This window comes from Xyrauchen texanus, chromosome 33, assembly GCF_025860055.1.
Source record: "Xyrauchen texanus isolate HMW12.3.18 chromosome 33, RBS_HiC_50CHRs, whole genome shotgun sequence".
NCBI classification, from domain to species: Eukaryota; Metazoa; Chordata; class Actinopteri; order Cypriniformes; family Catostomidae; genus Xyrauchen; species Xyrauchen texanus.
Window position 1 is genome coordinate 35,139,237 of NC_068308.1, and position 13,932 is coordinate 35,153,168.

At 37.3% G+C, this 13,932-nt stretch overlaps 1 protein-coding gene across 1 annotated transcript in view; it reads left to right on the forward strand.

Annotated features, from left to right (window-relative positions):
• The first annotated feature begins 410 nt into the window (after nucleotides 1-410).
• Nucleotides 411-13,932, forward strand: part of LOC127626438 (cadherin-18-like) — a 139,809-nt gene continuing 126,287 nt past the window's right edge. Inside the window, exon 1 of the mRNA XM_052102208.1 lies at nucleotides 411-550. The gene's annotated coding sequence lies outside the window, so the exon portion shown is untranslated. The remainder of the gene's footprint in view (nucleotides 551-13,932) is intronic.

Genomic DNA, 13,932 nt, shown 5'->3' on the forward strand with positions numbered 1-13,932 from the left:
GTTAACATAAAAGCAGACCCTACAGATAAAAAAACACAAACAATGCAGAGCAAGAAACAAACAGTGTTATGAAGTAAAAATGAAATATTAGAGATCATAATATTAATATGATCTAAAAAAATATTAAGTTGAGATAGGAGGTAATCAAAATAATGTCAAACATGCATTAATAATAAATAGTGTGTGAATGCTGTGTGTTTGTGTGTGTGTGTGTGTGTGTGTGTGAGAGAGAGAGAGAGAGAGAGAGAGAGAGAGAGAGAGAGAGCTAGCTGGCACAGGCATGACCGACACTCAGCGAGCTGCAAACTGGCCAATCAGAGTTATCGACTCGTCTGAGCCGCTGCAGTGGAGGGAGTGAGCGAGAATTCTCCCACACATATGCACACACACACACACGCACACACTCACCCGGAACGGAGCAGAACGACACACGCTCGACAGGGGAGTGCGGACACGCAGTAACAATGTTACGCATGGGACAGCGAGTCTGTTTGGAAACTTTACCACACACAGAGAAAGCACAGAGACAATTATGGACTTGCTTTATTAGGTAAGGCAGAATATTTTCTATTGTTATCACTCCTATGGGGCATAGAGTGCTTATTCTGTAATGAAGGAATGTGTTTTGGATAGTCGTATGCATGTGTGCGTGGGGAGAGAAGTTATGTGGCATAATGTTTCTATTTCTATTTTATTATTGGTTTATTATTTACATTTATTCTAGATATGTAATGTTAATTCTTTAAATTGCAAGCAATGTGTTTGTATAATTGTGGATGTTTTTAAATGATGTTACCAAATGCATTGGCAATGTGAAGCTGTTTGACCATGCCAATAAAGCTTGAGTCTGAAAATAGGGGTTTAAAGCAGTTAAATGGAAAGAATAGGGTAGAGTGAAGTTATGTGCATCAACCGAATATGATGACATTTTATTTTAAATCATGCACAAATCAGAGACTAAGTGAACATGATGTGTGTGAAAGAGATCTGTATTCAGAATTCAGTATTGTTGAGTGTACAGCTGGGTTCGCTGTAGATCCCCAGCTGTGCTGCGTGAACTAACGCTTCTAGTCACTATGCGCTTGTGTGCGCAGATGCAAGCTTCATCAGATTGCATGTGCGTTAACCAGCGAACAGAGGCAGACGCAGTTGAGGCAAGCGTGTCTGCAGCTTAGAAGGCTTATCTTCTTACAGCCGCACTTAAAATCCACCGTGAGCCAGGGTCGAGCTGTCATCCAGACGAAAGGAGATGAGAGAGCGATTAGGGGCGGTAGATGAATGCTAATAATGTTAGGGTGGATTCCACTGCTGGAGAAGTTATTGGAGCACGGACTGCATGGTGTGGCTTCAGATGCTTTGTAACATTATCAATGGGTCTGTTGTTTCTTCAAGACATGTTATTTTCTTTTTGGTACACTCTGAACACCCACTCAATGTTTAAGACATAATGTTGCTTTTATTACTGAGTGTGAATGGATGGTTGTATATGGTTGTAGTGAGATACAAAGTGTGTGCAGTTAGACTGCCAGTGAGTTAAATGGATGATTTAAAAAAAAAAAAAAAAAAGAGCTGTAGATAGAGTAAGAGATAAAGAAAGCTTTTAAAGTCTGCCCTGAATGGAAAACATTATTTTTCTCTGCTCTTGCTTCTTGTATGATTCAATTTGGAGCACTTTGCTGAGTTGGTTGTGGGATTCAAGGCGAATTTGATTTTCTCCAGAGAACAGTAGCGTTCTGCCTTATGATTCACCCTCAGTCAATCGACATACAGGCCTAGTTATACATATAGCTATAATGTGACATCCCCTTCAGGTCTTTATTTGGCAATGCAAGGAGAGCTCTTGCTCCTGAGTCATTTCATTGATACAGATTTTTACTGATTAAAATAGTAGAGAGTGAACAAGATATTATTGGGTACAAAGAAGACATTGTTAAGATGTAATGAATGACAGAATCAAACCTATAATCCCTGCATGAGCACCATGGTTCAACATGGAGATTATGGACAACCACTAAACCATAGCTGCAGCACAATATTTGTAATATCAATTATATGCAACTGTACATAAACCCATACATTGATGCACATTTATATTTCTCCTTCTCTTACTATCTATCTATCCATCCATCCATCCATCCATCTATTGACAAAGTATTTATATTAATAGATAGCTGTCCTCTTTTCCATATATCTTGTTTAATGTCTGTCCAATCACTAACAAAAGAATATCATGATATTAACCTTGGTTTTTAGATCTGACAACATGGTAATTTCATGGTTGTTTTCACATGCTCTAGTAAATTGCCGATGCTCAAAATGGCAGGCATAGAAACTTTGGGTATCATTTGACTCTGTGTGCCATCAAGGGTTCTAAAGAGACCTTGATTTTAGGCCAAACTATTCAGAAGTTTTAAGCAAAAAAAGTAATGTTGCATACTTCTTGAACAGTAGGGGGCACTGTGTCAAAACTGCACATGTCTGGGGTGCTGCCAAGATATAGCTTAACGATCTCTTTGGAGAGCTGGCCATTGAATTTGTTGATGCATTGTAAGTGAACAGTTTGGTCTATCAAAAAGCTTTTGATAACTTTTTATCATGAGTGTCTCTAGACGATACATGCCAAATGTTGTGCAAAATGGTCTTACAGCCTAGGAGGAGTTTGAAAAAAAAAAGGAAGATTTTCCTGAAATTTCTAAATGGTAGAAGGTTTGCAACCATGGTAGAGTTTAGTTTCTAAGCCTCATGATTCAAATGTTATTAACATAAACATAAGTTCAACTTTGAGCTGTTGGTGGCGCTAAGGGCTTAGAGATAGAGATCCCAAATTTGCTATGAAATAAGTTCAGACTATCCCTTATCAGTCTGCCAATTTGCATAACTTTCTTCCAAACTGTTCTATGTGCTGCCATAAAATTCAATCATGTAGAATAAGAAGAAGAGAAAGAAGACTTATAGATACAATAGGTTCCTACATACCTTTGGTGCTTTGCCCCTCATAATAATTATGATAATACATTGCATTTATATATTTCCCAAGATCAAGGTCAGTTTACAAAACCATCAACAAATGATAGTCACAATATTAACATTTACATGCGTGTTCACTGTATATTCCCCACTAAAAACAAGCAAATATGGAATCCTTGACTTCATACTGTCTATTCCAATCCCATTTTACAACATGTAGATCAGTCTGCAGACATCAGTGTCTATGCTAAATGGCGTCAAAATTAACCATCTTGGATGGGTCATCCCATAAGACCATGCAGTGTTAAATAGAGGTCACATAATAAATCAATCTATGAACCTTCACCTTGTTAACCTCGGAAAGGCCTTTTGTACCAAAACATTCTGAAAACCAGTATGTCAATACATGAATCAAACCCTTGAGCCATCTTAACCTTTAAACATTCAATATTGTTTCTCTAATTTATACTCTGCACAACGAGTCCTTCTAATAGAGAAGAAATACTCGGCTATCTCGCCTAGATGTTCACAGGCAGACGTAGTCTGTACGCTGACAGCTCATTACTTCTTGTAGCCCTTTAATTAAGCTAATACTCTTATGCTAAAAGCTGGCAGTGTCACAGTTCACAGAAAGTCATTAATACCATGAATTAAACTAGCAATGAAGGAGGCTGATTTGTCTGTGCCTGCAGGAGGCTAATGTTTAGACCTCTCTGTTTGTTGTGTTACAATGTCTGTTCAAGACAAATACGGCATAGCTTATTGCTGAGTGTTGACGGTGATTTCAAACAGCTCTTCGAGGATAGGGAAACGCTTTTAGGAAGACAAAAAAGCTTGCAATAAAGTGATTATCCTGCTGTGCAAGATTGTTAAGGATGCTTATTGTTGTCATGAAAGTAGCGATTTGTCTCGGTAAAAGAGACGAATGGATAATGAAACATAAGTGGGGATAACAATAAGTTTTGATGGCATATCTTCATTTACTCCTCTTGTACTGTTCATTCAGTTTTTCCTCATTTCTTCCCTTTGATGTTTTCTTATCACCCTCTTTCCTCCATACAGTAATCCTCCCATTCCTTTCCTTACCATTGCATCCTTTTCTTTCCCTCATTTCACAACACCAATTTCGTCTAGAGCTATTGGGGAGTAGCATTAAATGACATTAACACATATCTGATGTGCTGGATAACAAATGACACTTAAAGAAATATGGTTTTACATAAGTAATTTATTATACAGGTGCTAGTGCAGGGTGAGCAAGTGGTAAGTGGAAAAATATATATATATATATATATACAATATTTACAATACCTGATAATACCAGGACACGGGGGGGGGGTGGGAGACTGACTTGAGTGGTGCCAAACAAACGCAATAAGCAAAAGTCCACTGACTACTTGTAAACCTCTAAACTGCCTAGAAATAAAAAAATCTTCAGCATCCAAGACGCCCTAATTAAACTACTCTTCCTAGCCAAAACATACAGAGGGTGGCACTCACTCCTAACCTAGTGTTAATATACAGTCGCAAAAATACCTATGTGTGCTCAATGTGTCACGTTACCTTCTTACCTGTCCGTTTTCCCTAGTATCATGATAACAAACAGAATAATGAAATAACGAAGACCAATAGGGGAAAAAAAATCAGACGTAACAAAGTCAACAAGAACACAAATTAGGTAAGTTAGTACAGACAATGTGTAACTTTAAACAATTCACGACTTTAACATTTGACAACAAGCTTCCTCCTCAAAAACAAAAACTTCCTCTCGAATGTGTTTGGGGTGGGCTTTATTTAGGCGGCGGTCTGATGACATAATCGGGGATTCCAGCAGGAACAACCAATGGAAGGTCTCTGTATGGTGACAACACACAGACAGTGGCAAATAGCCACACACACACAGGGACGTAACACCTTGATTAGCATTACTTCTTTTCTTTTTCTCCTTGAACGCCTTTATTTCCTTTCTTACCCTTATTTACCTTCCCTCCATTCCTTTCATTCCCTCCCTTTCCTTTCTTGTTGTTACTACCTTTCCTTATCCTCCTTGAGCCCTTACAATTTGCTGCATAACATTCCTGCCTTTCCTTTCCTCGTTTCCTGCAGCTTTTTTTGTTCTTTCTATTCTATGATGTCTTCTCCTCTCCCACACTTAACCACGTGAATCTTTCCTTTCACTACCATTTCTTCATTTTCTTCCCTTTCATTTTATTTCCTTTCCTTTATTAACAGTACTTCCTTATTTTTTCCTTTTCCATATTTTGTCCTTTTCTTTCTTGTTCATTCAGTTTTTATTCCTTTCTTTTTCTGATGGTGTCTTCTTTTCTCCCTCTCTTCTCCATGTATATCATCCCTTTCCTGTCCTAACCATTACTTCCTTTTCTTTCCTTTTCCTCCTTTCCTTTATTAACATTACTTCCTTCCCTTTCTATATCCTAAGTATTATATTCATAAAACTGATTTGTTTACCACTCCAAAGGGGATATCACCTCGTTTATCACTTGCACCCTCTCTGGCATTTCTGAAATCTCTTAGCATTTGTCCATCTTTATCTGGTCTCTATTTCTTTCCTCGTGATTTCCCATGAGCTTCCCTCCCCTGTCAATGTGCATGGCAGAACAAGTTATTAGAGAGATACAACATAGTTAACCCTTTCATGTGTAACATCACACATATGTGCTTCTGCAACAGCCAGTTACATTACAAGCTTCGGATTAAAATCGGCTTTCACGCCGATATAGGCTGTACTGGTCAAGCGTCTGTGAATAATATTCGGTTAAACAGTTACTCGTACAGCCTTTTAAACCACAGAATAAGTATATTTTATATGCATAAATCCAACTCCTCAAAAAAGTATCATGATAAAAAGTTTACAGCTCTTATATGCACAGTCAGTACAAAAAAATGTGATCTTCCTCCGATGCGTGCTGCCATTTGTTAATATTAGTAGCGGTTGTCATTCGTCAAACAGACAGCTACTCAAAGAGTCTTTTCAAGTACATAATATGTTTATTTTATGTATCAAACAGTCAAATTGTCACCAAAGTACCACGATAACAGTTTGCAGCTTGTATATGCACAGCCATCATATCTAAACCAGAAGCCTGCGGTCGGCTAAGGAACGTTGCCTTGTCGTACCAGAACAAAGAGGCACCAAAACACTTTCCCGGACTTTCAGTTTCATCATACCAAGTTGGAGGAATGACCTTCCCAACTGAATCCATGAAGCTGACTCACTCTCTATCTTCAAAAAACTACTTAAAACACATATTTTCCATGAGCACTTAACCGGTCACAAAAAAAAACAAAAAAACATTCTTATTGCAATTCTTGTTGCACTTAAATCTGTTTTGTATACTGTTCTGATGATAGTGAAACTTTGCAGTATGGCACTTTTCGTACCACTGTCTCCTTAAGAAGATTCGCTCATGTTCGCTTTGGATAAAAGCATCTGCCAAATGAATAAATGTAAATGCGATCTTCCCATGCACTCAGCCACGTCTACTTATTAGGTGCAGATGCGGTTTTCATTCACACAAACAGCAACTCAAACAGTCTTTTGAGGCATATAATAAGTTTGTTTTCTGAAACTGACAGCCAAACTATCACAAAAGCACCACAATAACAGTTTAAAACTTGTATACTCACAGTGAAAACAAGCTGATCGATCATGATTATCCAACGCACAAAGAAATTCTGTTTTCATTTGCGCTTGTCACACACACACACACACACACACACACACACACACACACACACACACACACACACACACACACACACACTGTCTGAGATGTCAAACAGTGCATTGGCAAACCAGACTGCTTTTATGATTTGTTTACTTCTTATTTTATAGCTATAAAAATTAAATAAATATAACAAAAAAGTACAGCAGACATAACTCATTTGATCACATTTACTATATTATATACAGTATTTTAAATAAAATAAAAATATATATATTTTTTAAATACTCACACTCTGCCCCCAGGTTGTGCAGTGTCATATGCACAAATAACGTACTCCAGGGGGCACTGCTGGGGAATTTAGATCCCTTTAGATTTATGTTCCATGCTGTCCCATATGCTTTCCTTTCTGTTTTCCCTTTCGGCTCATTGTCCTTCTCTTCCAGTTTCCAATGTGATGTTACAGCGTGTTCCTCTCTCTTATTTTTTCCTCTTATTTTCTTTTTCCTTTTACAATGTGAAGTCACATGTTCCACTGTCATACTATTTCATTTTCCTTTGCTTCCCTTCCCTTCACTTCCCTTTTTCTTTTCCAGTGTGAAGTCACAACATGTTACACTCTCATAGACCCATACAAATCCTTTCCTTTAATTTATTCTACTTTACTTTATTTCCTTTCCTTCACTTTATTTTCCTTTCCTTTCTGTTTTCTTCCTTTCCTTTTCTTTCCTTTCTCTTTTCTTCCTTTCCTTTAACCTTTCTCTAACTTTCCTTTTATACAAGTCTGTACTCTTTCTCTCAAACACAGAGGTGTCAAATAGTCTGATGATGTTTTTTCCCTCATTATTTCAGAGTCTTGTCAGAGTGGTGTGACCTTCTGATTGAGGGTACAGAGGAAAAAGGCGGCCATGATAAACATTTCATTACTAAAGCTAAATAAGATCATCTGTACACACACACACACCAAATACTCTCCCCATACACTCATGGGATGGAAAAGCCACTTCACACATCACACAGTAAATTACACTGCAGGCGAAACGTGCATTCACACTAATTACTTTGTAATAACACTCATCCATGCACACAGCCAAAACACATACACACCATGACTACAAACTGTGGAAGATCAGAAACAGATAGATAAAGCAACAGTGATACATAAAGGCAGTTTTGAGAGTGCTAAAGTGACAAAGGGAGAGGTAGTTATTTTCTGCTACTGTGAACCTTGAGACACTAAACACACAGTCTGCCATGCCACTTGGCCTTTTGGTAATTATTTTAGGAAATTATTTATTCATATTTACATTTTACAACTGTACACTCTTCAAAATAAAGGTTTTTCAATGGTTCTTTGAAGGGCCTTTGGTTCTCTCTTCTCATTTTAAAGGATTCTGCCCTACAAAGCCAAATGCAAATGCAAAACAAATAAAATAATATTTAGAATTATATAATAGTCTCCCTTTTTTTTTTTTTTTTTTTACCTGATCTTAGCATAATTGAGCAAAACCTATCTGTCACAGGAGATATCATAGTCTAAGAGACCTGATTTCAGTCATAACAAAATTTTGAGAAAATGTGTTGATACTGCATTTTGCCTTAGCAGTGCATCATTTTTGCTATATTTTGTACTATAAAATGTATTCCTTAAATGCACGGATTTTCACTTTGGATGAAAGCATCTGCCGAATGTATAATTGCAAATATAGGGTTCTTGAGCTTTCTATATAGCACTATACAGTTTCTTTGGTGATTCAATAGTTATTGGCGTTTTCATCCATTAACAGGGAAAGAGTTCCACCAGAAATCTTTTTGAAATCTTTGTTTATAAAGGAATAATTCACCCATTTTTTTTATTTTAATCATTATTTGCAAACCATATGATTTTCTTTCTTCCATGGAACTCAAAGAAGAAGGGATATATATATATATATATATATATATATATATATATATATATATATATATATATATATATATATATATATATATATACATATATCATCTTGGAGATTGATGGCCCCAGTCTCCATTTAAGATAAAAGCACTCTGCCTATTCTGAGGGTGAGTAAAATATGACATTTGAAATCATTTTGGGGTGAATTATTCCTGTAAGAATGTACTGACACAGTCTATGACACATCTTTTCTACAGACAGTGGCTGTGTGCAAAGATCATTTTTTATTTCTTAAATGTTTTATCTGGATTTTAAAGGATGCAGATATATTTTATGTTCAGTTTAGTTGTAAGACATCAGTTCACTTTTCATTCACAGTTTTGGAACCCATTCAACATAAATATTGTTAGAGGTTTTAAGCAATAATAATAATAATAAATGAATACTAAATGATTAGTATTATTATTATTGACTTTTATTTCTCAATCGTGCCCCTTTAACTTTAAAACCCTCTGGCTTTTATTTTGACATTCTGAACTCTCCAGAAATTCCTGCATGTGTCTGTTTGTAGGCAAGTTCACAGTTGTTTAATTCGCTTCTTATTCAAATTCTGGTTAAATGCACATCCAGTGCTGTTGTAAATGCATAATATAAGTGAACCGAACAATTGCATCTACACCTGAGAATTAGTTCGTAAGTAGCTCTCAAATATTGTGCATGCTAAAAATAGCCGCAAGTGTTTGTGTGTCAACAGAGCAGCGCCATTTACTGTGCACTGGCACAATGCGTGAATTTAAAATATTTACTTTTTTTAAAATGTATTTAAATAATACATTAATATTTAATTAAATGCAGCCTTTTGTGATTCACAGAGTTATCACATGTCTTCAAGTGGCTTTGAATAAAATGCACGAGTCATATTAACTACTTTAATGGTGTTTTTATGGTTCTTTTATGTCATTGTTGGAGCTTGACAGTGACGAACATGTCTAACACACAGTATCGGATTTGGATCGGGCTCGTCGGACCGATACCTGATCCGTCTAAAAACATCAGTATCGAATGGGGTTGTGCCAATAGACGATATCTCGGGGATCGGCATACCGGTTTTTAACCGGCATACCTGTGTTCGTCGGTTTGAACGTAAACCCCCCATGATCATATCAGGTATTGCAATCTCACAGGCTGACGATAGGCCAATCTGACTATGGAGAACCCTAGTATCGGAGCCGGTACCAATCCAGGTATTGGATCGTGCCATCCCTAATCAATAGTATCGTTCCTGATTGTTTTCATTTGACTTCACGATGCGACTTCACAGTTTATATATGGACCTCTATGAATCATTAGGATTCCAAAGGGCACAAGCATGGCGAATCTAACAGTTCACGGGCTATTTCTATGTTATGTTTGATACTAAGCAGGACATCGGGGAGAGGTCTTTACAGAAAGCCACCACCTAAGGCTGGGCTACCCAACTTAGGTATGCTCAAGTGCCCCAAACCAGGATCCCTTCAGTCACACAACTCATACTTATTAAAGTAAAAAAATAAAAAAATAATTTAACAGTATTTTTCATAATAATAAGTAGACTATGTGTGGTATGTGGTATATCCAAAATATATTGCCATGCAACCTGTAGGGCACATGTTGGGTAGCACTGACCTGAGGCGATATGTGTGTTCTCTTTACTTAAAAACCAGCCACACTGTTTCTATTTCCACAGGCACAGATCGGATGCCTCTTGGAGTTTCCCTGTGGCCCAAGCTGAACTCTGAGTAGCTGAGAGAAAACAAACCTGAAATCAAATATTCTTTAGGCCTGGGAAAGTTCGCCACCCCAGGACACATCACTGTGTGTAGTAATAACCTATTTTAACTTACACTGATATATAGAAAGACACAACTTGCAGTGTTTCAAAGATCTGAGGATGAAAAATGCCTCAGTGTATGTTTAATTTAAAGGAAAAACTATACAGACAATGTTTATTTGACAACTAAATCAGGAGCGTGTTTTAAAGAGCAGTTAATCTATCTATCTATCTGTCTGTCTGTCTGTCTGTCTGTCTATCTGCTGTTCTGTTGTTCGTTCTGTCATTTTATATGTCGTTCTGTGTCTGTCTATCCAATCCGTTCTCATGAGAAGTCGTACATAATTTTAGAGTTGGCTATTTCGTATGGTCTCGCACAATATTATTCGCATAAACTCATACGACTTCATCAAATGCAAATTCTCGCATGTCTAATGCGGAGGTAAGTGCGAGTTCTGCACATGAGGAGTTAAGGACATACTTATTAATATTATGCCCTCACCCAAACCCCTTATCTAAACTTAACCAATCAGTAGAGTGTGTAAACATGATGGGAAGCTGTTGTGTGTCGTGTTAAAGTTATTGTCACGTATTAGTTGGAAACGATGTCCAGCAAAAGTCGTAGGAATTCAGTGCAGTCGCACGATATCATACAAATTAGCCAAATTTAGAAAAGTTGTACGAATCCTGAGGATTTTGCCATGAGAGTGTGTTGGTCTATAAGTCTAGACAGTATCTATATCTATCTTATCTATATTGTCATATTATACATCAAACATATTGTCATATTATACATCAAATTGTATTTTGCTTGAATGAGCATAGCTGAGAATGCTATTCTGTTTCCTAGCAACCTGAATACAGTGTGAAAGACCATACAACACAGCAGGCAGCTCAATGTATGTAGTAAAGCAGAGAAGAGAGAGAGGTGCTAATTCAGCCCACAGACAGGAGAACAGGAAGTTAAATGGATGAGTGAGGTAATGTGAAGGAAAGAGGGAGATTTCATTGAGAGAGAGAGAGAGAAAGGTGTCATTGACGATCATTAGCAACATACCACCTTCTTGTATAGCTTTATTTCCACTGTGGAACATAAAAGGAGATGATATATAGAATGTTTGGCTAAGACAAAATTGACTTTGAATGTATAAACAAAAGATACAATGAATGTGACTGAGTACAGACTATAAAAGTGTACAAACCACCGCAATGGAAACGGAGTATAGTGACAAAAGACAGGGAAAAAGGTTTTGATGTAATTTGTCACCCACTGATTCTTTCTTCTTTACTATCAATGACACTTTGTGTCTGTCCTTTTCAAAACTGCATTCACTGATTCTGTATTTGGCCAGAATTTGTATTTCTAATGGACTCAACTGTCAGACCAACCGAGACTCGTATATCAAAACAAAATATGAAACAGCATAGATAATATTTTTTCATAGAATATGTAATCCTTATATTCCTCTCTCTCCTTTGCACTCATACACATACATACAACCACACACATACAGCACTTGTGCTTTTGGGAGATCCTGGGCAGAGTTCTAAGCGCAATCTATAGTGAATTTGTAGCATTCACATGGGGCAATTCCTACTTTCTGCACAAATTTAATCTGAACATCAGAAACTACAGTACCACCTTACTGGACGCCTGAACATGTACTGTAGGCATAGGTGGGTCTGACCCCCCCCCCCCCCCATCTGAGGGTTGTCCCCCCCTAAAATATCATTAAAATATGTGTATTGTAAATAATATAATGATATATTCTTAAAATAATTGTTTAAGAAATAAAATAATACAAATGCAAACGGGGCAACAACAAAAAAACCCTTGGTGTCCCCTTCAAAAATTGCTCTTGAGAATTGTTATGTTTATTGTCCCCCCCAACATTTTGATGAAATTTTCACCCCTGACTGTAGGTATTCTTAATTTAATCTAATGCATTCATAATGCTTTATAATGCACCTTATATAACAGTTAGTTCCAGTTCTCTAATCTAATTGGACAAAGGTTGAACATTGTTCCAAAAGTGTTGATACAACAGTATTGGGACGCTTTACTGTTTATATCAGTCCGCTTGTCAGGGTTTGTGGCGTTCCATACAGGCTGTCAGTCTGTGTTGCTCAGCAATACAGTGATTGATCCTGCTTTGGGTTTGTTTGGAACAACACTCACTGAACACTTCATTAGGAACACTATGGTCCTAATAAAGTGCCCGACGTGGTCTTCTGCTGTTGAAAGCCCATTCGCCTCAAGGTTCGACGTGTTGTACATTCTGAGATGCTATTCTGCTCACTACAATTGTACAGAGCGGTTATCTGAGTTTCTGTAGCTTTTGTCAGTACAAACAAGTCTGGCCATTCTCCATTGACCTGTCTCATCAACAAGGCATTTTCGTCTCACTGGATGTTTTTTTGTTTTTGGCACCATTCGGAGTGAATTCTAGAGACTGCTGTGTGTGAAATTTCCAGAGGATCAGCAGTTACAGAAATACTCAAACCAGACAGTCTGGCTCCAACTATCATGCCATGGTCAAAATCACTTAGATCACATTTTTACCCCAATCTGATTGTTGATGTGAATATTAACTGAAGCTCCTGACATGTACCTGCATGATTGTATACATTACACTGCTGCCACACAGTTGGCTGATTGGATAAATGCAGGAATAAGTAGATGTACAGGTGTTCCTAATAAAGTGGTCAGTGAGTGTATTTTCATTAATGAAGGAAAAATAGACTAACCTGATGATATGGTGTCTAAAATACTAAGAAGTTAGTTATCGTTAACTTTAACATAAAAGCAATATCACACTATGGGGGACAAACAGGAACATTTGGAATATATATATATTGGAATATATAGTTGAAAATCTAAATACATATTTGTAAATCCAAATAATGGATGATTCTCATTTAACCCCAAATAATTAAATAAAAAAGTTAAAATATTCAGTATACTGAGTATAAAACAAAAAAAGGACACTTTTAATTTTTAATTCAGGTTTTGAGAGAATCACCCTATTACATTTGCAAAAATAAATTCAACATTACTGTGCTTTGTACACAGAATGTTGTTCCTGTATCATGCAAGCCACATAAGTGGAGTTTTACTCCTAAGAACTCTTGGCTGGGCCAGCATTACCCAATAAAGAGCTTTTTTTGTTGCTACAGGATATAAGTGAAACCATAACTCAACGTGTGCTGCAATGCAGCAAGGGAATGAGAGAGAGAGAGAGAGTGGGAGAGAAAAAGAGAGATGAAGAGAGTTTTAAAGGTAAATAGACTGTCAGAGTGAAAATGGCTCTCTGCAGAGAGTAACAGATGGATTTTGTCTCAGAGGCAGTGTCCTCCTTCTGTAATGAGAAAGACAGGAGATTCCCTTCTCTCTTTTCCTCCCTCCTTCCTTCCTCCTTCCTCCCTCCATCTCTCCCTCTCTCTCTCGCTTGTTCCCTTCCATCACCATCTCTTCATCAAATGTGTACCAGATGGAAGGCAGCAGTGATTTAGACCACTAAACTTGTGTAGAGAAGTTCATCTATACTCGTGTTCAGAGATTCATGTTGACC